The following is a 22631-nucleotide window of genomic DNA, read 5'->3' as shown; positions in this document are numbered from 1 at the left end:
ATCATGTTTTTGAGCTAATCCATTATTGTGGGTGTGAGACCCTTTTGTTGGGCTTTATCAGTGAGGCATGACTCAGGGTGAGTCTCCACCTCTTACATGGGCTGATAAAAATGGAACCAGAGAGGCAAACACACAGGAAAAGGGAGTTCTGCCACATCTGACCCTGAGTGAGGGAGAAAGGACTCCAGGTTTGCCCATAGCAGAGTTCACGGGAGAAGCCCCAAGAGGCTCAAGGGGAGACTGAGTCCCAGGGAGAGATGAACCATGTGCCTGATAGCTCACAGCTTAACTCGGGAAGAACATGGAGCAGCTGTGACTGAGAGGAGGCCAGAAAGAGACAGCTGAACTCTGGGAGCTGGGCTCTGAGACCTGCAGATTCTATGGGGGTGGGAGGGAGACAGAGATGTAGTGCCTGCTGTCTTTCTTTACCATGTGGCAGCTGACTTTGGTAAGAAAGCATCTCTGCTGACACCTGGATTTAGACATTTCATGGCTTCTGAACTGATAGATTTTACCCTAAATAATATTCTTATTTTAAGAGCCAACCCATTTCTGGTACTTTGCATTGGCAGCTTCTGGCAAACTAATCCTTAAAAAAAAAAAAAAACATCTACCTCCCTTGTTCGGAGAAGGCAGATTTGAGACATCCGCATCTCCTGTCCTTGTGCTGGCTTTAATAAACCTTCTTTCTCTCACAACCATCCCAGTGTGGACTCCAATTCATCTGCTCTGGGCAAGAACCCAGAGGGACCCCTGCAGGGTTTCCTGTACATTGGAGAACAGAGCAACAAGGGGGATAAGGGATTTGCGGGGCATGGTCTTTGCAGTGAGGTTAAGGGAACATTATTTGCCCAATTTTGCTTAGAGAATTGACTGTACAAATGGCCATGATAGAGCACAGATAGTTGGGAGGTGATAACACCCAAAAGGAAGAGGCATTCTTTAAAGTTGTTAAGGGTAGTATAACGAGGTGTAACAGCCTGAAACTGCACCATTAGGTTAGGCATTAGGAAAGCATTTCTAAATGTGGGGTTGATTAGATTTTGGAATAATTTGCTAAGGAAAGGTCACTAAGGTGTCATCACTAGAAATACTCAAGAGTAGATTAGATGAAATTGTATATTGCTATTTATGGCCACAGTGACAAGGTCAAACCTACAGTAATACAGAGAAGCAAACTCTGTGACACTGGAAATGTTTTCCCCTCTTTATGATATGATCCACCTGATTTTACAAAACAACAAAAACAAAAACATCATAATTTGTAATATTGAGTCTCAACCAAGTATTCACACAATAAAATGCATTTCTCTTTATCCTGTTTTCCTTTATATTAGCTTTCAGTGTAGAGATGTTTGTATCAGTGAAGAGAATGAAAATGGTGCCCATTTTACATTATAAGGAATTAATTTGCAGCCAATGTGCTTATATTAACAAATTGTTATTTGGTTAGAAAATAGCCTGAGCAGTGCTTTGTCTCCTTAATGGCCCTATTTAACAACTCAGTTTAGCTGTATTTGCTTAATTTTCATGCTAATTTTAAGCTATTTTCATTCTTTTAAGTTTTAACAGTATTTTAAATTTAACAGTTTATTGACATTTGCATGTAATTTTTACTTGATTTAGTTTATTTTATTCAACAGGGCTTGAGTGGCACTTGATTGTTTAACTAGTAATGCAAAGCCCTGGTTTATATTCCTATACACTGGTTTCCTATTCAAATGAATGCCGTGGCAGAACCTCCTATTGGAGGGTCAAATGTAAATTCTCTGTAGTAATTCTGAATATTTCAACGTATCATCTTTCCCGTCCAAATAGGGGAGATTCGTATGTGAAGACTGACTGTGGATTTTTGTCAGGAATGTCGGTTCATCTTGCTACTGTAGTGCCTCTAGCTCTTTCTTGATTATTACATTTAGCCATTTAGTGAATAGTAAAGAGCAGACTTGTGTATGGGGAGCTATCCTAGATGTTGCACCACACAGCAATAAGCAAGAGCAACACAGTCCATGCCTTCGTGGATTACATCCAGCGGGGAAGAGGACAACAGTCAATCAGGGCTGGGGAAGGGGCATGCGGATTAAGAAGAGTAAGGGACCTCAGGTGGGATGGGGTACGTTTTAGGTAGGTAGTGAGGCCTCTCTAAGGAGGAGACACTTAAGCAGACACCTGCATATCTCAGGGTTTGACCTGTGTGTGAATGTGATGGACTGGGTTCCAGGCACAGGGAACAGCCAGCGTGGGTGTCCGGAGACTGGTTGGAATGTTCCAGGATCTGCAGTTGTGGATGTGAAGAGAAGAGATTGCACTTCTCAGTTCCCCTCTCTCAAGAGTGCGCTTGAGAGATTGAACTGAATATAAATATAGACCACACAGGTCCTGCTCAATGTACTTAAAGAAACAGTTTTCTTTGTGTGAAAATCTTTTATTTCTTTTCTTTTCTTTTTTTCCCACTTATTTCTTGCCAGGGAACAATTCAAACTCTTTTAATTTATACGGTTTAAATTAAAGTCCCCTGATGCTATTTACTCTTTCACTTATTTATTCATCCATTCCACAAATATTTACTGATTACCACTATTTTTCTAGCATTGTTTGAGGACTTTATAGAAAGTTTCTCTTAAAACCAGAAAATTTCTTCTTTGGGTACAAATTTAATTCCATATCATATATATAGGTTTTTAATTAAACTTGTAAGTATATAGATCTATATAGATCTTATGAGAAACTGCCCTGTGGCTATGGTTCATTTATAATAAAATGTTGCTTAGTCCCAATTGTTATTTGAAAAAGATACCCAATACGTGTTATTTTGCAGTGCCTCCTACATTACCTTGAATGTTATTAGAATTTACCTTTATCCCTTTTAAATAAAAATTCATCTCATCTGGATTAGTGCAATTCCCTTCTGACTAGCACTTCAGACATTTCAATTATAAGTCTTTAGTTAAGGAAGAATTATTACCTATTTTAAATGTTCATCTCCCATTACTTCTCAAATACTAGCTTTAAGATTAGTTCACTTAAGGAACTAATCTGCTTTTCTGTATTTAAATTAGGTGAATTTTGTGGGATCTCATCTCTGTCAGATTGAGAAAAATTTTTATGGCTGCATGCACTGAAAATATGGTTAGCTGGCAGTACTCAGATATTTTACAGCAGGAAAAAAGATAAGCTTGCCCACTGAACTTGCGAAAAGGAGACCAGGGTTTAGTTTTGACTCTGCCACTAACTAGATACAATATGTGGGTGAGCTTTTTAAGCATTTAGAGCTTCAGTTTGCTACTATGAATAATAAATCCTCATTTCACAGAATTTTTTTTTTTTTTTTTAGGTACTGGGTGCCAGTGATTGAACCTTGGACCTATGTGGGAAACCTGTGCTTAACCTCTGAGCCACATCAGCTTCCTTGAGTTGGCTTTTTTTTTCACCTGTTTGCTTGTTGTTTGTTTTTTATTTTTTTTAGGAGGCCCCAGAAACTGAACCTGGAACCTCCCATGTGGGAGGCAGGAGCTCAAATGCTTAAGCCACATCTGCTCCCATGGAAATTTTATAAGGTTTAACTGAAATTGGAGAAAGGTTGGTGCAGTAGTTAATATCATAGGCTTGGACTCAGTCCTAGCTTTCAATGCCAGCTCTACCACTTACTGGCTGTGTGTCCTTGGGAAAATAAATTGACCTTTCTGAGCCTCAGTTGCCTCATCTATAAAATGGGTCTAACAATACTTTCTTTGTTCTGGTTGTCTATTGTTGTGTAATGAACCAACCCTGAGCTTAGCAATGTAAAACAACCATTTTATTATTGTTTTGTGACTCAGTAATTTGGCAGAGTACAGTGGAATTATCTCCTCTTCTGCTCCATGATGACTGAAGCCATAGCTGGAGAGGCTTGAATGACTGTGGGTGGCATACTGGGGGCCATCGATCTGTCGCCCTTGTTCTGGCTGTTGACTGGGTTCCTTTGTTCTTCATGTGACACCTTCTGAAGACTTGCCTATCACTTCAAGATGGCTTTCTTCACTCTGCAGCTTGATCTAGGTTAGAGAGAACAGCTGGAGCTGGCCGTTCTCAGTGCATAGCCTCTCCACAGGGTGTGCTCCCATTCTTTACAGCATGGCGGCCTCAGGGAGGCAGTCTTATTCAGAGAGAGAGAGAGCTTCATGGAAGTCATGGTAAAATCCGCAAGGCTTCTTATGACCTAGTCTTGGTGGCTTCAGTAGTCACTTCTATCACATTCTATTGTTCAAACAAGCCATTAAGGCCAGCTCATATCAAAGGGGAGGGGAAGAATGGAGTCTCCTTCTCAATGAAGGAATGTTATGATCTTGCATGGAGGGCAGATTTGGGGGTGGCCATCTTGGAGATAAATTCTAACATTCTACTTTAAGAATGTTGTGGGGATTAGAAGAGTTAGTTTATGTTATGTATGTTTCACTCAGTCAGTGGTAGCTAATTACTATATCACTGCATGAAAAGTCACTTTTTAAAGAAGTTGGTACTTATAAGATGGCATTATTATTATTTGTGGAAAATGGAAATGCAATTATTTTTCCTTTTCTTTCTCTTGTTTTTTTTTCTAATCAATAAAACATAGTTTGAATAGTCAGTCTCATGTGTAAGTTAGTTAGTTTCACATCTTACTACAAAACTGGGAAGAAACAAAGATCATTGTAGTTTACCTCCTTATATGAGAAAACTGAGCCCTTGGAAGATGGAGTTTCCAGCTGTATTGGTCAGCCAAAGGGATGCTGATGCAAAGTTCCAGAACATTGTTGGCTTTTATAAAGGGTATTTATTTGGGATAGAAGCTTACAGTCACAAGGCCCTAAATAGTCCAACTCAAAGTACCATAAGAGGTACTTTCTCGCCAAACTCTGTTGCCACATGTTGAGGTATGATGGCAGGTGATATCTGCGGGGGTTCAGCCTTCCTTCTTCCTCTTAAGGTTCCGTGGCCCCAGCTTCTTCCAATCTCAGCTGTAGGCTGGCATAGGGCTCATTTGTCTCCCCAGGGCTTGTCTCTTTCCGGACTCAGCTGCTCAGGTCTCATCACATGGTCACCTCTAGACTATGGGGCTCATCTGTCTTCCCAGGGCATCTGCTGTGTCTAATGAGCTGTCTCTCTTCCTCTGTGTTCTTCTTTGTGCATTTACCTCCCTGTGAAAATCTGATTTATCCCCAAAGGGGCTAGGACTTGATGCTGAGTCACACTCTAATGACATGGTTGTATCGAGCCCTAATCTTAACATAATTTAATCAAAACCATCTCATCTGAATCTAACACAATCAAAGGGTATCACACCCAAAGGAACAGACCAGTATGCAAACATAATCAATATCTCCTTTTTGGAATTCATAAATAATATCAAGCTGCCACACCAGTCATATTCAAATTATAATAATAGCAGATGGTTTGTATTTCTTTTGAGTTAAAATGATTATATTGAGGATGGAGAATATAGTAAATGCTTGGCACACAAGCACTGCTCCCCCTTTCCAGCCTCCATGACTTCCTCATTACTCATAATACTGTGATGCTAAGGCAAAAGTCAGCTAGAGAGTCCTTCTCAACAGTGTTTTAGGCATCCACTACCATAGACAAACAAATTTACTAATATCCACACACTGGCACGTGTTCAGGAGTCACAATGTAGCACACACACACAACACACACTGAACTGGGAGTTAGAAGACTAAGGATGAAGTTTTATTCCTGTCACAAACTATTCATATGACCTTGGACAAATCATCTCACAATTTTGTGTCTGAATTAGATTATCTATAAATGATGTGTAATTTTATGAAATTGGGGATTTCCATGTGAATCATTTCAAAAGGGCCTTCTGATCCAAAGTCACAAGAAATGTACATGTTGAGAATATTGCTTTATGAGAGACCTTCTGCCTTGCAGCAGTCATTTGAGTAATTACAGCTCGATAGTAGTGATGTTATGTTCCTATGTTTTAAATTGGATATAAGAGAGCCATAAGTCCAGAATAGTACTCTATTTTGTGAATTAGATCAAAATGGTATAGGACAGTAATATGTGATGATTGGAAGATTGGATGATTGGAAGAATTATTTTTCATTTTTTCACTTATTCTTTTGACAAATATTTATTTAATAAATAATCATGGTTGGTAGAAAGCATTTCAGACAGAAGAAGAAGGACAGCAAAAATCAAGAAAGCCAAGATGTAACTTGACATGTGCAAGGATTGCCTGGAGAGCTCAACAGAGATTTGATTATGTGGGAAATTTTAGGCCAAGTTAAGAAACTTGCAATTTATCTGGTAGGTGATGCCCATGAAAAACTACCATCTAATTTTTTTATGCAGGGTGTAAATGTGAAGTAAGATATGTATTTGAGAGATATATGGGAAATAAAATCAGAATGACCTGGGGATTGATTGGATGTAGGGAATGAAGGAAAGAATGAACACAGAGACTGAGTCTGCTTACCAGATTGTGACTACGGATAACAGGAAGCTTGCTGGATCCATTTGTTATGGAATGCATGAAAAGAGGCAGTAGTTGGAGAAATCTGTGCTTTCATTATTTTGTTGGCAAGGATTCATGAGCTTCTTATGGACTAAGTGGATTCCAAGGAAGGTAAGAATGTTCAAGCTATCTCAATGGGACCTGCTAAGAAAGTAGCTTATAAGGAAGAGGAGACCTCAAGAGTTAAAGGCTATGGAATGGACTGCCAAGACAAGAGCTGAGGGGACTAGGCCCAAGAAGTCTGTAATAAAATGTATTGCCCATGTCTGTATAGGGTTTTGTTTTAGTTTTCCAAAGTGCTGCCTGTGCAAAGTACTAGAAATCTTATGGCTTTTATAATGGGGATTTATTTGGGATAAAAGCTTACAGTTCCCAGGCCATGAAATGTCCAAATCACAGGCATCAGTGGAGATGTTTCTCACCAAAATCAGCTACTGTTGATCCTGGTGTTGTTGCCACGTGGTGAAGCAAGATGGCCACCAATCTCTACGGAGGTCTCTTTCTTTCCCTCCAGAATCTACAGTCTCTTGGAGCTCAGCTGTGAGCAATCAGACGTAGAACTTGTCTCTTTCTGGGCCTCTGCTCTTTGAGCCTTTCAGGGACTTCTATTTTCCTGCAGTCCTCTCTCTCACATGGCAGAATCAAATATGCCAGCTCCCTTTTCCTCTGTCTATCTCTCTCTGTGATTCTGTTTATATCAAACCCAGCAAAGGGGCAGAGACTCAACCTGAGCCATGTCTCACTGGTCCAATCAAAAGCCCTAAAGCTCTCTTATCAAGTAAACTAATCAAAGGCCCCCCTGCTGAATATAATGCAATCAAAGGGTGCCACACCCAAAGGAACAGATGAGTTTATAAACATGATCTTTCTCTTTGGGGATTCATAAAATAATCTCAAACTGCCACACCATCTCTAAATTCTTGTCTAGATTTCTAGGGATTCAGAGTTGTATAGTATAAAGGGCAAAACTCTTTAGATGAGTTGTTTGAATTCAAATTCTGCCACTGAACCACAAGTTTCATATCTTCTGTTAGCCTCAATTCCCTCACCTAAAAACGAGGGCATTAATACTTATCATAGAATGTTGACTTGAAGATTAAAGGAGAAATAATGCACTTTAATATTCAGCATAGCATAGCAAGGTTCAGATAGTACAATAGCATTCTACTCGTTTAAATTCCACGAACCCAATGACATGAACTGAAAAAATGGAGAGAGTGACTGACCAAAGGATTTTTCCTAGTTCAAATTACACCTTGACTTAAAAGATTCCAGAAGAGGCCACAACTAAAATATAAAGAGAAGCAAAACGAGACAACTTCTTGCTCTTCAACTTTATAAGGAACTAAGTCCTGGAGGTTCAACAGCAGCTCAAGAGGTTTTCAAACGTTATTTGGACTTCACCAGATTCTTATCTTACTTCCTGACTTCAGAACTCAATTCCTATATAAAAGGGAATGCCTATTTAATGTGTTGTACAAGTTCAATTTCAAATCTTTCATAAAGCACCCCATTCAAGGTAAGAGGTTGAATCTTATAACGGCCAACATTAATACAGTCTGTAGACATAACCAGATTTGACAACCAGCACCCTGGATTCAGATATCCCCTGTGGGTGGTGGAGATGTGACCTTCGTTTAGATTCTTACAGGCATCTAATTAGAGATCTTGCAGATGAGTGTGGTGGTGTCTTTCCCTGTTTCTGTGCTAGCATATCTGCAACATCTTGCTAGTTGTCTTATTACAAAGGCTATGATCATTAGGTGAATTATTACATTGCATTGAACTGTTCTTTTGTGTGTCTGTGTGTTTTTTTAAGGTGAATCAATACCTAACATTTAACAGCCAATTTTTTATGATTAGGAATAAAACAAGTCCTGTCTGGATAGATATAATGTGGTAACATCTGATGTAGTCATTTTATTTCTCTTCATGCTTTTATTGTGCTCTATACACAGATAATATATGTATCTCTTGATTTGCTTTGTTAGAGATTGTAAATGAAACTTCACAAAACCATCTTGAAAATCATATAGTGAAACAAGAGTTGGAAACATTTTTTTCTCCTTATCATCATTGTTGCTTTCAGTTGAATAAATGTACATTTCTTGCTGACTGCAAAAAAAGCCATTAAAAAGCTGTTCCCAGCTAAAAGGTTTCAACACATAGGGAATTATATCACTTGCTTTATTTTCCCCCCTTAGCACAGACAGACATGGTTATAATAGCCAAATCAGAGAGCATTTGTTGAATGATCTATAATCAGCATTGCTGTTGTCCATGGAAGTTGTGAATAGTTTTACAGAACCCAGAAAACTGCATGATTTTATTTCAGTTTAAGCATATTTTCTTAAAATAAAATAATGGGAAAGTACAACTCTGACAAATGTAAATGCAATATGATGATTAAAAATGCAATCCAAATAACAAATACCAGAGATACATGGTAGAAGGGGAACAAACAAAACAAACAATTAAATTCAGTGGTTAACTGGTACAGCCTGAAGTAGTAAGATAACAGGGTACTAGAAATTAGACACATTATCACACCATTTTTCCCTATGAACTGCACAATTTCTTGATAGAAAATTCAGGTTATTATCTCTTTATCATCTCATTTGAAACACATTGCTTGAATTCTAATTTTAAAATAATGGAAGAATTTTACAAGTGAGCATACTTCTATTTCTGATCAAATTTAGTCAGCTTAAGAAAACATTTAGATTAGGTTGTCAGGTGCTGCTCTCTTTTTGCTCTGTGCCCATACACATTATTCAGAAAGACCAACACTTGCATTGCACTTTAGAGTTTACAAAATTTTTCCATCTGAAGTCTCATTTTATCTTCACTATAATTCTGTGAGGTAGTCATTACTTTTCAGGGGATAATATATAATTGATTTATCATCATATATCCTCTGTCTCTGCCAACTTGACTTCTTTGAGTCATTCTTTTCTCTAAAAGACAAGAGACTTTCCAGGGAGAGTTTCCCCCTTAGGTTACTTCTCAGTGTGCAGGTAACATTGATATATATTTCTGTTAAAATACAATATAAGAAAAAGGAAAAAATAAAACTGTAAGCTCGGTCACCAGGAAGAACTGTATAGTACAAGAATGAGAAATACCCACATTGTGTGGATTTAGCAAGAAGTTGGATATATATATATATATATATATGCAAGAATTTTGAAATTAATACCTTCTAGCTTTCAGTTATTATGGGATCCATTGAATTTAGGAATGGTAGGGGAGAGAATGCAATATGCTCAATCTTCACAAAATGTTTTTATTCTTTTTCTGAACTTTTATTAAAAAATTAAAGTGAATTTTGCAGTAAGAAAAAGAGCAGTGGTTATAATTGAAATTATAGTTACATTGCTCTGGCTGAATGCCTTTCTCTTTTTTTCCCCCCACAAAGTCAGAATGCTGACCACAATAATTTCCACTTGTAAAAAATAAAATCAAAAGATGATTAGCTGGGAAGCGGACATGGCCCAGTGGATAGGGCATACCCCTACCACATGGTAAGTCCACAATTCAAACCCCAGGCCTCTTTGACCCTTGTGGAGTTGGCCCACATGCAGTGCTGATGTGCTCAAGGAGTGCAGTGCCAGAAAGAGGTGCCCCCTGCATAGGGGAGCCCCATATGCAAGGAGTGCACCTCGTAAGGAGAGCTGCCCAGCACAAAAGAAAAGGCAGCCTGCCTAGGAATGGCGCTGCACACTTGCTGATGCAGCAAGATGACGCAACAAGAACAAAAAAAGAAACTTAGATTCCCGAGCCGCTGACAACAACAGAAGCAGACAAAAAGAACAACACACAGCAAATGGACACAGAGAAAAGACAACTGAGAGGGGCAGCGGGGAAGGGGAGAGAAATAAATAAATCTTTAAAAAAAACACAAAAAACAAAAAACCTTATCTTTAAAAAAAAAAGATGATTAGCTGCTTACATGGAGATTAGCATGGGTGGAAGGAATGGTTCATAATGCATTTTGGTTTCGTTATGCAAATCTGCTTATCTTAAATCTCAGTAGTTGGCAAAATTTGGTTTCCTTTCCTCCATTCCACTTAGAGTCCAGAAATATGGAAGTACATGTTTCTATAATCATACACATGTATATATTTAAATTAATTACAAAAGGAAGGCACTGTTTTTTAGATCTTTTAAAGTTTGGAATTAAAAGTTACAGTTGATTTTATCTTTATTAAAACTGCTTTATATATCTTTATATAAAACTGCTTCCATAGGATTATGGATAAAAAAATAAATAACTCAGGCATAAGGGTTTAAAATTAATCACTGCTTTTTCAAAATGTAAATAGTATTATTTTTTATTATTAAAAATGTATTACTTTTGTGACTGTTTCAAGGAGGTATAAAGAAGAAAGTGAATCATGAGTGATCCCACCATATAGGAAAAATGACTTGGAATATTGTGTATAATCCTTCCAAAATTACAATGACTTGGAGAAGATGGCAACATAGGAACCTCCAGGAATCAGTCCCTCCACCAGAACAACTATTAAACAAGCAGGAATTATCTGAATTAACTATTTTGAAACTCTGGATTCTAGAAGAACACTGTGCAGTATCCAGGGAAGAGTGGAAGAAACTGGTAAGTTGCAGGAAACACCAGGGAATCGCACTCTCTGGGCAGTGGCTATCATCACTGATCCCTCAGGCTCACTGAATGCTCTGTGTGGTACTCAACCTAGGTCCTGGTACTGATATAGGCTATGGGTGGGGGCTGTTCCTCTCTTTGTAGCTAACCTAAGCTGTGTGTGACAAACAGTGAGAGCTGCAGCCCTGCCTTTGGTAACCATGGCAACAACGCCAGTCCTGGAAGAACAATTAAGCAATGTAAACTCTATAAACTTTAAATATTCAGGGAAAATGCAAACCAAATGTGTTAAAAGCTTACATGGAATGCATAAAGTTTCATGCTAAAAGCTTACCTAGAATGTGGGGTTTATGTGTTAATTCAAATTTATTGCACACTGAAACAAAGGGCCATTTAACTCTTCCTCTGTGTAAAAGAAACTCGAAAATCTTATTTGGGACTTGGGTTTTGACAGAAAGGTCCCAAGCCCAGCTGGTCGTAAATAAATTCTCTTTTCCTTCCCAAAATTATTACTGAATCCTGACCTTTCCATACACAAATAATTGAACCTCTCTCAACCTCTATTACATCTGTGGGCTCTCCTGGGATTTGCAAATGAAGACCAGAGAAGGCAGTATTTTGCTACCCCTTCTGGATCCCTGTGGAAGCCAGCAGGACTCAGGTGAACCCCAAATCTGGGTGCCCCTGGACTATATTTAGTTCAGAAAAGATGTGGGCTACACCAGAATCCTCCTGATGAAAATCAGGGCAACAGAAGCTCTGTAAAAATTCTGGGAATGAAAAAAGACTCCAAACATGGAAAAAGGTAAGACTCCCCCGGGGGAGCATAGTATCAGGAAAACCCTAATTTTAATTGTTAGGAATGGAAGTCTAATCAACTTCCAGGAGAGCCCTTTACCCCCAGAAATTTGGGGGGAAGCCATTCTTTCCAGGTTTGAAAGGAAAGGGAAAAAAGCCTGACGTTTGGGTTTGGCTAGTTGAGTGTTAGCATCCAGTTCTGGTCTTGTCTCCACTGAGGTAGTGAAGGCTTGATTGTAATAAGAAAGGATGTTTATAGGTTTGAGTTCTAACATCCTAAAAAGTGGTGTTTTGTTTTGGTGCTGAATTGCAGATGAATTTGCTTTATAGACAGTGAGTTTAAGCAGGAAATCCTGTTCAATTTTAGCACTAAAACTTCTCTCTTCTAAGGTTTGTAATGGTTGCAGGAGCAGCCATGTCCAGAAAATAAAAATTGTATGTCAGATTAATAGGCTTTGTGCTTCTGTCTGTGTCTGTCCAGTGCTGGTGTTAAATTATATAATTATGTAAAATGGTGAACTTGGTTAAGCTGGAACACTCCCTTGCCATTAGCAAAGGAGTGAAATAATTATAGTTTATAAAGCAAAACTGCTGAATCCAAATGTTTGTACATATTCTGCTGTCTTGCCTCTCTGGGTCCACCCCACTTACTGGTGTTTGGGGGATTGTCTGTGTCTGTGTTATGCACCCAAGTTTATTAAAATTGGCCCCAGTCAGGATGGCTGATGAAACCAGTAATTTAGATCATGGCCTTGACAGGACAGGGGTCTGCCAGGAAGATGCCAAGCCTGAAAAATTATTTTCAAGCCATTTTAGCAGCCTGGAACTTGCTACCATCACCTTCTCTCCCCTCTTCCCTTCAGGAGGATGCACAAAGTGGGGAGCTAGGGAAAGGGAGGAGTGGCTTGTACCTTTCCAGTGAGTCCACACCTTCTATTCATAAGTCACATTCCTATGGGGGAGGGGAAGGGAGGGAACCTAGCAGAATCAGGATAAATGCAATAAAATTCCCTCCCAAAGGTATCAAGGGCCAAAAATAAATTTGCGTAATTGACTTCTGCCCAGGTTCTGCTTTCCTAAATCTCTTTCTTTGCAAATCTATGTAAAATGCTTTGAAATATTTTAAAGCTGTAAAACTGGTAAAGTACCTTTATCTAAAGGAAGGAGGCTATTGCTTGAGATAATAAACCTCAAATCACTTGATAGTTCTTTTAATGGTTTGGCTGAAAACTATCAAAAGTAAAGGTCATAAACCTATGAAAAAAAAGGAAAAAAAAAAACAAAACCCAATTCGGCTTGACAACATCATGACTAAATTTAATCAGCCCATTTCCCAATGCCCTGAAAATGCTAGAGATATGGAATTCCTCTGTTTTGATCTGTGCTTAACTTTGGGTTCAGCTTTAAAATCTGTGTTTGGCTTTGTCAGTTTGCTTGTGCCTAAGGAACTATGGTAAAAAGTAACTTAAAAATGAACCAAATGCAATGAATGTCTCATGATGATTGAGGAGGTTGTTGTTATGGGGGGAGGAGTGGGGTGAGGGGGGTGGGGGGTATATGGGGACCTCATATTTTTTTAATGTAACATTAAAAAAAAAAAGACAAAAAAATGAATCTTTAAATGCCAATGCTGTCTTGCTGATGAATTGAATGCATAGCTCACAGATAAATTTGTTCAGTTACTAGAAATACAGGGAAGCTTCACAGGATTGTTCCTAATAAGATTCCTGTAATTTAATTAATAAAGGTATCCAATTCATCTTAAAGTAAAAACATACTAAAAACTGTAACCAAGAATTAAAATCATTGTATAAGTACCTTTATATATATATAAATTTATAACTAAAACTATTACAGTGGAGTAAATGTGGTCTGGATTGCAATAATAATATTAAATTAATTTGCCTCTATTTATGGCTACTTCAGGTTTATCTAGTGCTTACTGTGATAGTGGTAGTTATTACTTAAATTCATCCCATAGTTATTTTATAACTAATTTCACCCCTGGTCTTCAACTATTATAATAATAATTATAAACTGCATTTGCATTTGCCTTTACTTACAGTTTCCGCAGTTCTGGCCCATCCCGTAACAATTCAACTTGATAATTAAACTTTAACTTATAGTTACATTTTTTTAAAAAAGGGAGTTTATGCATATCACTTTTGTGCCATTCTTCTCATTTCCTCTTTACCCTTTTAAAGGAAAACCTGCCTTTTTCCATGACCTTTAAAATAGTATAAATTAATTCTGATTGGCCATTTCCACCGGGAATCAGAAATAACTTTTGCCAGGTTTTCCAAAAGTAGGCAATGCTCTTCCCAGTGTGCCAGGCCTTACTAAGCAGCCCCCATTGTTCAGGCTGTCTCAGAGAAAAAAAATGAGTAAAAGCTACCTGGTTTCTTTCCAGTCAAAACAAAAGCCCAAATGCTTGCCAGGTTCCCTCCAAACAGCAATGTAACTAGGAAAGTCAGTGAGGGAACTATATTTTGAATTAACCAGCAAAGAAAAAGGTTTTAAATAACTAAATGGTGTTTCCATATCAAACTATTCATATCCGCCTATCTCCCCAAATTGTTGAAGTTAAATATGCAGTTACATAAGTAATATATATTTAATGATTGCTTTATATTCCAGGGCCTAAAAGTTAGTATACTATTAAAATATTCACAGTTTTAAAATTATAAAAAAAAAACCCTTTTAAGCCCCTGTAAAAAGGAAAACAACATTCTTTGTTTAATCAATAACAAATTCCACTTTTTTAGCTTAAATATTACCTCTTGAGTTTATAGAACACCAGGTTAATAAGGTAACATTATATGTTTAAAATTTTTAAAATAATAAAAACTGTAAGCATGTATTTAATGAAATAAATTAAACATAGAATGGTTCTTTCTGAAATGCATATGGTAAATTCCATTAGTCACTAATTGTAATCTAAAATAAATTTGCCAGTCTATAATTGTGGTCAACTGTAAAATGTTTGTAAAACCATCTTCCAAACTGAAGCATTTAAATGGTTCTAGTTCTGAAAAGCCATTATTAACTAAATACCTGGATTAATATTAATAACAAGAAGTAACTTCATAGTAATAAAACCTGTCTAAAATCACCACAAGGTGCATATATAAGTAATGGTAATAAAAGGTTACCTTAATTTCATTAGAAATCTTCCATTTTCATTTTAACAATGAAAAAATAGTTTTTCTTCTACTACTAAGGTAAAATGCTTGCTAATATCTTCATGGTGAAAGTGTAAAAATAAGCAAAGTCATGCGATATGTGATGTGTTGCATTAAAAATGTTTAAAAATATATAAAATCAAGGGATAAACTTTAACATTGTCAAACTCTCTTGTACATTCAAACCAGGCCTTGAATATATTGCAGGTTGCCTCTCCATATGAGTTATTGGCTAATTTGGTCACTGACCTTTAAACAATAAATAACTACACCTTTCTGGTCATGCTCCTGAAGTGGATGGAAACTACTTTGCAGTTTTGAGCTCCTCTAGCAGCCAAAAGTGGTTAAGGACAGTTAACTCTACAATAAATATCGTCTTCAAACTGGCACTGTTTCTTAGTGCCAGAGAGTGCTATGCACCAGGCCAGTAAAATCTACTCCCTAGTTTCTCTCTATGATTAATGGTACTGCAGCTTCTGTGAAGAACATACGAAGGGGAGCAATAAATACCAGAATACGTAAGTGGAACTTAAACACAATTGGCATTATGGCTTGCTCCCATGGAGAGATAACATGTAAAGCATTACAAACCTGATACTTGAAACTGGAACTCAGAGTCCTTATGCAATAAGTAATATATTAATTAATATTAAGTGCTGTATCTTTATACTGTTCTAAATATATGACTAATAATTATAATGTTATCTTTTCTATTCAAAATCATGTATAGAAGTACATTAGACATGTTAAATTCCTGGTAAACTTCATTTTCTAAATAGTTAATGAATATGTCTGTAAAATAAAATCATCATCCTAGCTAGGAACAATGGGGCTACCAGTGGCTTACAGGTAACCAGTTAATATCAGGCTAGGCCACCCTACTACTTTACTCTATTCTACTCTGTAACAAAACAAGGCTTGCTTACTAGCAGTGGGTCACCTATTAAACAGTCAAAATTACCAGAAGTTATTCAATTAAAACCAAAATGTAAAAAACTTTATTCTGTAGTTCTGATCACTCCCACAGCTAAAAGAATTTCCTATTAGTGCACTAATTCTGAATGAAAACAACTGCCCAAGAAGGTGCCAGTTCACCAGGAACACCTGACAAAGCACGTAAGTGCCAATCATTCAACAGCCTGAAATGCATCTTCAGAACAAAGCTAAGTACCTAATACTGTTATCTATTACAATATCTCTCTGAACATAAAGTAACTTTATATATATATATATATATATATATATATATATATATATATACTGTTCCCCACCAAGTTTTAAAAGAAGTGCTATCTTTGCAGTAACCTACCTTTGTAATCCAGTGTCCTCTTTTAACAAACAGATTTTCCAAAATTCTAATTAAATTTGTTTCTTTCAGAATGAACATCTTATTAGCCATATGAAAACTTCATCCATCTTCATACAGAATGCCAGATCCATCTTTCTCCAGTCAAAATAAATAACAAAGTTTTTATACCTTGTTAGGCAAGGATGACAACCCATGGCCAGCAGAAAGTAGTTACAGAAAAAAGATCATCTCACTTCAGCACCCCTTTAAGATTAAAGGTGTAAACTCTCTAAGGGTAAAATAAAATTAATAGATGGATCTGGAGCCCAGCAAGAAATCCACGTGGGCACCGGTAACCCCCAGGATGGCTGCTGGGGGGGCCCCACCCCCAGGATTCTGCTGTCCAGGACGAAACCTTCTTCTGGAAACAGGATAAACCCAGGATGTTGCTCAGGCACTTTGTCTTTGGGCCCTCACTGGGAAATTGATTCGTGGGAAAATCAATCACAACAATGAACAGTCACCCATCTCATAACTCCAACAGTAATTAGGCCAAAGCCTAGCAAGTTAAGCTGGTATAAAGGGGGGAATGATATAGGCTATGGGTGGGGGCTGTTCCTCTCTTTGTAGATAACCTAAGCTGTGTGTGACAAACAGTGAGAGCTGCAGCCCTGCCCTTGGTAACCACGGCAACAACTCCAGTCCTGGAAGAACAATTAAACAATGTAAACTCTATAAACTTTAAATATTCAGGGAAAATGCAAACCAAATGTGTTAAAAGCTTACTTGAAATGCATAAAGTTCATGCTAAAAGCTTACCTAGAATGTGGAGATTATGTGTTAATGCAAACTTATTGAGCACCAAAACAAAGGCCCATTTAACTCTTCCTCTGTATAAAAGGAACTCGAAAATCTTATTTGGGGCTGGGATTTTTTTGTTTTTTGTTTTTAAAGATTTATTTTTTATTTATTTCTCTCCCCTTCCCCTCCCCCCAGTTGTCTCCTCTCTGTGTCCCTTCGCTGTGTGTTCTTCTGTGTCCACTTGTATTCTTGTCAGCACTGGGAATCTGTGTCTCTTTTTGTTGCGTCATCTTGCTACATCAGCTCTCTGTGTATGTGGCCCCAATCCTGGGCAGGCTGCATTTTTTTTGTGTTGGGAGCTCTCCTTATGGGGTGCACTCCTTGCACATGGGGCTCCCCTATCTAGGGGACACCCCTGTATGGCACAGCACTCCTTGTTTGCATCAGCACAGCACATGGGCCAGCTTCACCACATGGGTCAGGAGGCCCTGGGTTTGAACCTTGGTAGGCAGATGTGGTAGGCAGATGCTCTATCCATTGGGCCAAATCCACTTTCCTGGGGTTTGGGTTTTGAACAGAAAAGTCCCAAGCCCAGCCAGTCATAAATAAGTTCTCTTTTCCTTCCCAAAATTATTACTGAGTCCTGGCCTTTCCATATGCAAATAATTGAACCTCTCTCAATGTCTACTATAGTACAAGCTTCCTGGTGCCAGAGTAGGATGTAAATATCTAGTTTCTCAAGATCCAGGCATGTGCCACCTGATCACTGATCACTGCCTTTGAGTAGATATTTCAGATCCCTGAGGTGCTAGGCTTGGGAGGTGGGGGGCATTGTTCCAACATAAATCAGAAAAAGCAGCAGAGGAGCCTTAAAGACAATACCTCCCTCAAAACTATAAAAAATAGTTAAAGGCTACATTTACTGGGCAAATGCTCATTTAAGAAAATGCAGCTTGAAAGAGCTATAAGAGAAGCTCTTGGCACTCTTGCTGGCCCTTCTCTCACTCCCTCTCCAGGGCATCATGGACCCAGACAGTGCTCCTTTCATGGGTCCTAGGCTTTCTTCCATCTAGAAAAGAATAACCTAGGAAACTCCTCTCTGGCTTGATCCCTCCAAAATTTGTCTTCCAGAAAAAAGCAGCTTGAGACAGTGAAAGAAAGTAGTATAAGAAACAATTGAGCCAGATGGCCTGGGGCATATGTTTATGAACTTTAAGTTCTGCTGTGGAACACAGAGAGGGAGAAGGTCTGTTTCTTGGTGAGAAGAGGGAGACATTCAAATTCCTGAAAACAATGAAACTCCTAAGACTACTAGCAAGCACAAGTCAAAGACTCAGAAAACACAGGGAGGACCCTGCACTTTGCATTCATCTTGAGCTGAACTTCCTGTGAGGAGAGCTGAATACTGAAGGAGAGCACCAGCCAATGCAAATCCAATTTGCAAAGACTGTGAAAGGTATTTTTGCATTGGTTTGTTTGATTTTAATAGCTCTTGACACTCCAGAAAAATCTCTGTTATATTAGTAGCTGCACACAAACTCAAGAAACAAATCTCAGGGAATAATTCCCAGAGTTAACATTTTAAAACATTACAAGACAAATGAAAAATGATTGCTCATCTAAGGAAGAGAATAAAAATCCAGAAAACCTCAGTGAAGAAGACCAGACTATGGATATACCTAACAAAGACTTCAAAAATATAATCTTCAATATGCTCAAGGACGTAAAGGAATATATAGAGAAAGAACTGAAGACTATCAGGAGAACAGTTAATGAACAATATGAGAATCTCAATAAAGAGAAATTTAAAAAGAAATCAAATAGAAATTCTGGAGTTGAAGATCACAATAATTGAAATGAAAAAGTCCCAGGAGGTTTCAATAGCAGATTGGAGCTGGCAGAAGAAAGAATCAGTGAATTTGAAGACAAAACAATTGAAATCAGATAGGTAGAGGACCAGCAGCAAAAAGAAACAGAAAAAGAAAACAGCCTAAGAGACATGTGAGAGAACATCAAGTATACCAATCTATGCAATATGGACATCCCAGAGGGAGAAGAAAGAGAGAAAGAAGCAAAAGTAACTTTCAAAGAAAAAATGGCAGAAAACTCCCCAAACTAGGCAAAATATGTGAATACGTACATTGAAGAAGCCTATCTAACACCAATCAAAATAAACTTAGAAAGAAATATTCCCAGACACATGGTGTTCAAAGTGTCAAATGCAAAGGACAAGGAAAGAGCTCTGAAAGCTGCAAGAGAACAGCAATGTTATATGTACAAGAGAGCCCCAATAAGGTCAAGTGCCATTTTAAAAAAATCAGGACCCCCCTTTTCCCCTATTGTCCTAGTCCCTCTGACTTTCCTCCCTCTTGCTCTTCTTTATACCCTGTGGACTCCCTTGTCTCTCTACTTCCAGGATTGATCTGTCATGTTTCATCTATTCAGAGATTGAAACTGAACATGAAATGATAAAAATTATGGCTCACTTTTAACTTTTTATTGCTCATTTTTAACTTCAAAAATAAATGATAACAAAACCTCCCCATGTCTTCTCAGTGCCTTCTGTGTCTCTCTCTATCTATCCATAGAGTTTTTAATAAGACTTTTTTTTTATGGATATTTTAAGACTGATAAAGATGATTGGAAATTACAAGGTTTGTGGGATTTTTTTCTTTTTTTTCTTTTTTTCTTTTTTTTAAAAGAGAAAATGTTTTTCTGCAGGAGTATTGTGCTTTAATTTTTTCTTTGTTAAATAAAATTCTCCCTGTTAATTAAAAAAAAAGACTGTGAAATGAAATACTTAAAGTACTGAGAAAAAACAATTTCCAACCAAGAATTCTATATCTGGTGAGATTTCCTTTTAAAGATGAGGGAGATATTAAGATATTTCCAGATAAACAAAAGCTGTGGGAAGTCATTTCCACTAGACCTCCTTATAAGCAATGTTAAAGGGAGTTCTTCATACTGAAGAAAAGAATGCTAGGCAGCTAGATCAAAGGGGCTTAAGTAAAGATCTCTGATAAAGGTAACCATTTGGATAAGAATAAATTGCAGTACTTTGTTTTGTATTTTTGGTTGTAACTCCACTTCTTACTCCTTAAACTAAAATACATATGTATAAAAAGTAATGATAAATCCTTGGTTTTTGACATTCAATGTACAAAGTTATACATTGTAACAAGTACAAAAAACAGGCTGGGGGATGGAGGGTTTTACGAACAGTATACGTGTATGATACTGAAGTTTATGGTATCAAATAAAAAATGTTCATAGTATCCTCTAATAGCCCTTCTTATTTCTGTGGGATTGGTAATGATGTCATCATTTTAATTTCTGATTTTAGTTGTTTGCATCCTCCCTCTAAAGGTGCCAATTTTATTGATCTTTTCAAAGACTCATTTTTGGTTGTGTTGATATTCTCTATTGGTTTTTTTCCTTTATTTTCTTTTAAATGTTATATTAAAAAATATGAGTTCCTCATATGCCCCCTAATCCCCTCACCCCACTCTTACCACTCAACAACCTCTGCCATTGTCGTGGCACATTCACTGCACTTGATGAATACATTTCGGAGCACTGCTGCACCACATAGACAGTGGTCTACATTGTAGTCTACACTCTCCACCAGTCCACCCAGGGGGCCATAGCAGGACACACAATGCTAAAGCAAAAACAAGCAGAGGAAAGGAAATAAAGATTAGAGTGGAGGTAATTGAAAGAAAGAATTAAAAATCAATAGAGTACCAGAGACAGCCAAAGTAGATAGAAACCCAGGTACTGGTTCTCCTGAAGGCTACAGAGACCCACAGAGTCTATGGTCATGGCAGATGACTCTGGAGTTCAGTGCCATGTCAGTTGGCCCTACTTTGGAGTTTATATTCCTGAGCGGATGGAGTTGAACTCAGATATGACCTTTCTACACATGCCTCTTCTGTTACTTTTACTGGACCTAGGTTGGCATTGGAGTTGGTGTATACTCAGGAGACCTAAATCTCTGGACTGTCCATGTGACAGCCAGGCCCTGAGCCTCAGCAGACTTGCAACTCCTACCCTCTGGATTATTGGACTTACCCTGGTCAGCTAACAAGGAGGTGAAGAAGGTCAACCACCATACCAGGGAGCCAAGAGTGCCTACAACTGCAAGCAGGAGAATTGCATCCATCATCCATGTGGAATCTAAGCCCCCTCTTGATGTAGAGGGGGACTGGACATAACCATCCCAGGGTCCACAGGATGGAGGAATAGAGTATGGATCAGAGTGGACTTACTGGTGTTCTACTGTGGAACTATTGTGATTAGTAATGGAAGAAATTGAACATTGATATGTCAAGAAACTAGATAACCTACACAAAATGGACAAATACCTAGAAACAAACTACCTACGCTGACAAGAAGAAATAGATTTCATCAAATCAATGCCTAGAGATTAAAATTCAATCATTCATCAAAAGCATCCCATTGAAGAAAAGTCAAGGAGATGGCTTTGCAGTAGAATTTTACCAACATTCCAAGAAGAATTAACATGAATCCTGCTCAAATTCTTCCCAAAAATTGAATAGAAGTTTGCACTACCTAATTCATTCTACAAGGCTATCATCATTCTTATACAAAATCCAGATAAAGTTCAAAGAACTTTAAAGAAAATTAAAGGCCAATAACTCTTAGGAAGATAGGTATAAAAATCATCAACAAAATACTAGCAAATTAAATCCAACAGCACATTAAAAGAATTATACACCATGAAAAAGTGGGGTTTATCTCAGATATTAAGGGTGGTTCAACATAATAAAATCAATTAGTTTAATACAGCATATTAACAGAATGAAGGGAAAAAATGCTTGATCATCTCAATCGACATAGAAAAGGCAATTGGCAAAAATCCAACACCACTTCTTGATAATAACACTTAGGAAACTAGGACTATAAGGAAAGTTCCTCAACAAGATACAGGGCATATTTGAAAAAATCCACAGCTAATACACTCAGTGATTAAAGATTAAGTTTCCCTCCAAGATCAGGAACAAGGCAAGGATGCCCACTGTTACCAGTGTCAATTAACATTGCACTTGAACTTCTACCTAGAACAATTAAACAAGAAAAAGAAATAAAAGGCATCCACATTGGAAAAGTAAAATTTTCCCTATTTTCAGATGACATGATCTTATATGTAAAAACCCTGAAAATCTACAGTAAAGTCCTTAAAACTAATAAAATAATTTGACAGAGTGACAAGGTACAAGATAAAGTGCCTATACAGTATTAATGAACAATCTGAAGAAGAAATGAAAAAAAAAAGCAAAAAACCCATCCTGTTATAACAGCAGCTAACAGAATCAAATATCTAGGACTAAATCTGATGAAGAATATAAAGGACTTGTACACAAACAGTAAACCATAGAGTAGACCAAGGACTGTAATTCATGGTGCAGATATAAAATA

The sequence above is a fragment of the Dasypus novemcinctus genome, chromosome 4 (genome assembly GCF_030445035.2).
Source record: "Dasypus novemcinctus isolate mDasNov1 chromosome 4, mDasNov1.1.hap2, whole genome shotgun sequence".
In the NCBI taxonomy this organism is placed as follows: Eukaryota; Metazoa; Chordata; class Mammalia; order Cingulata; family Dasypodidae; genus Dasypus; species Dasypus novemcinctus.
This window is presented reverse-complemented; position numbering follows the sequence as displayed.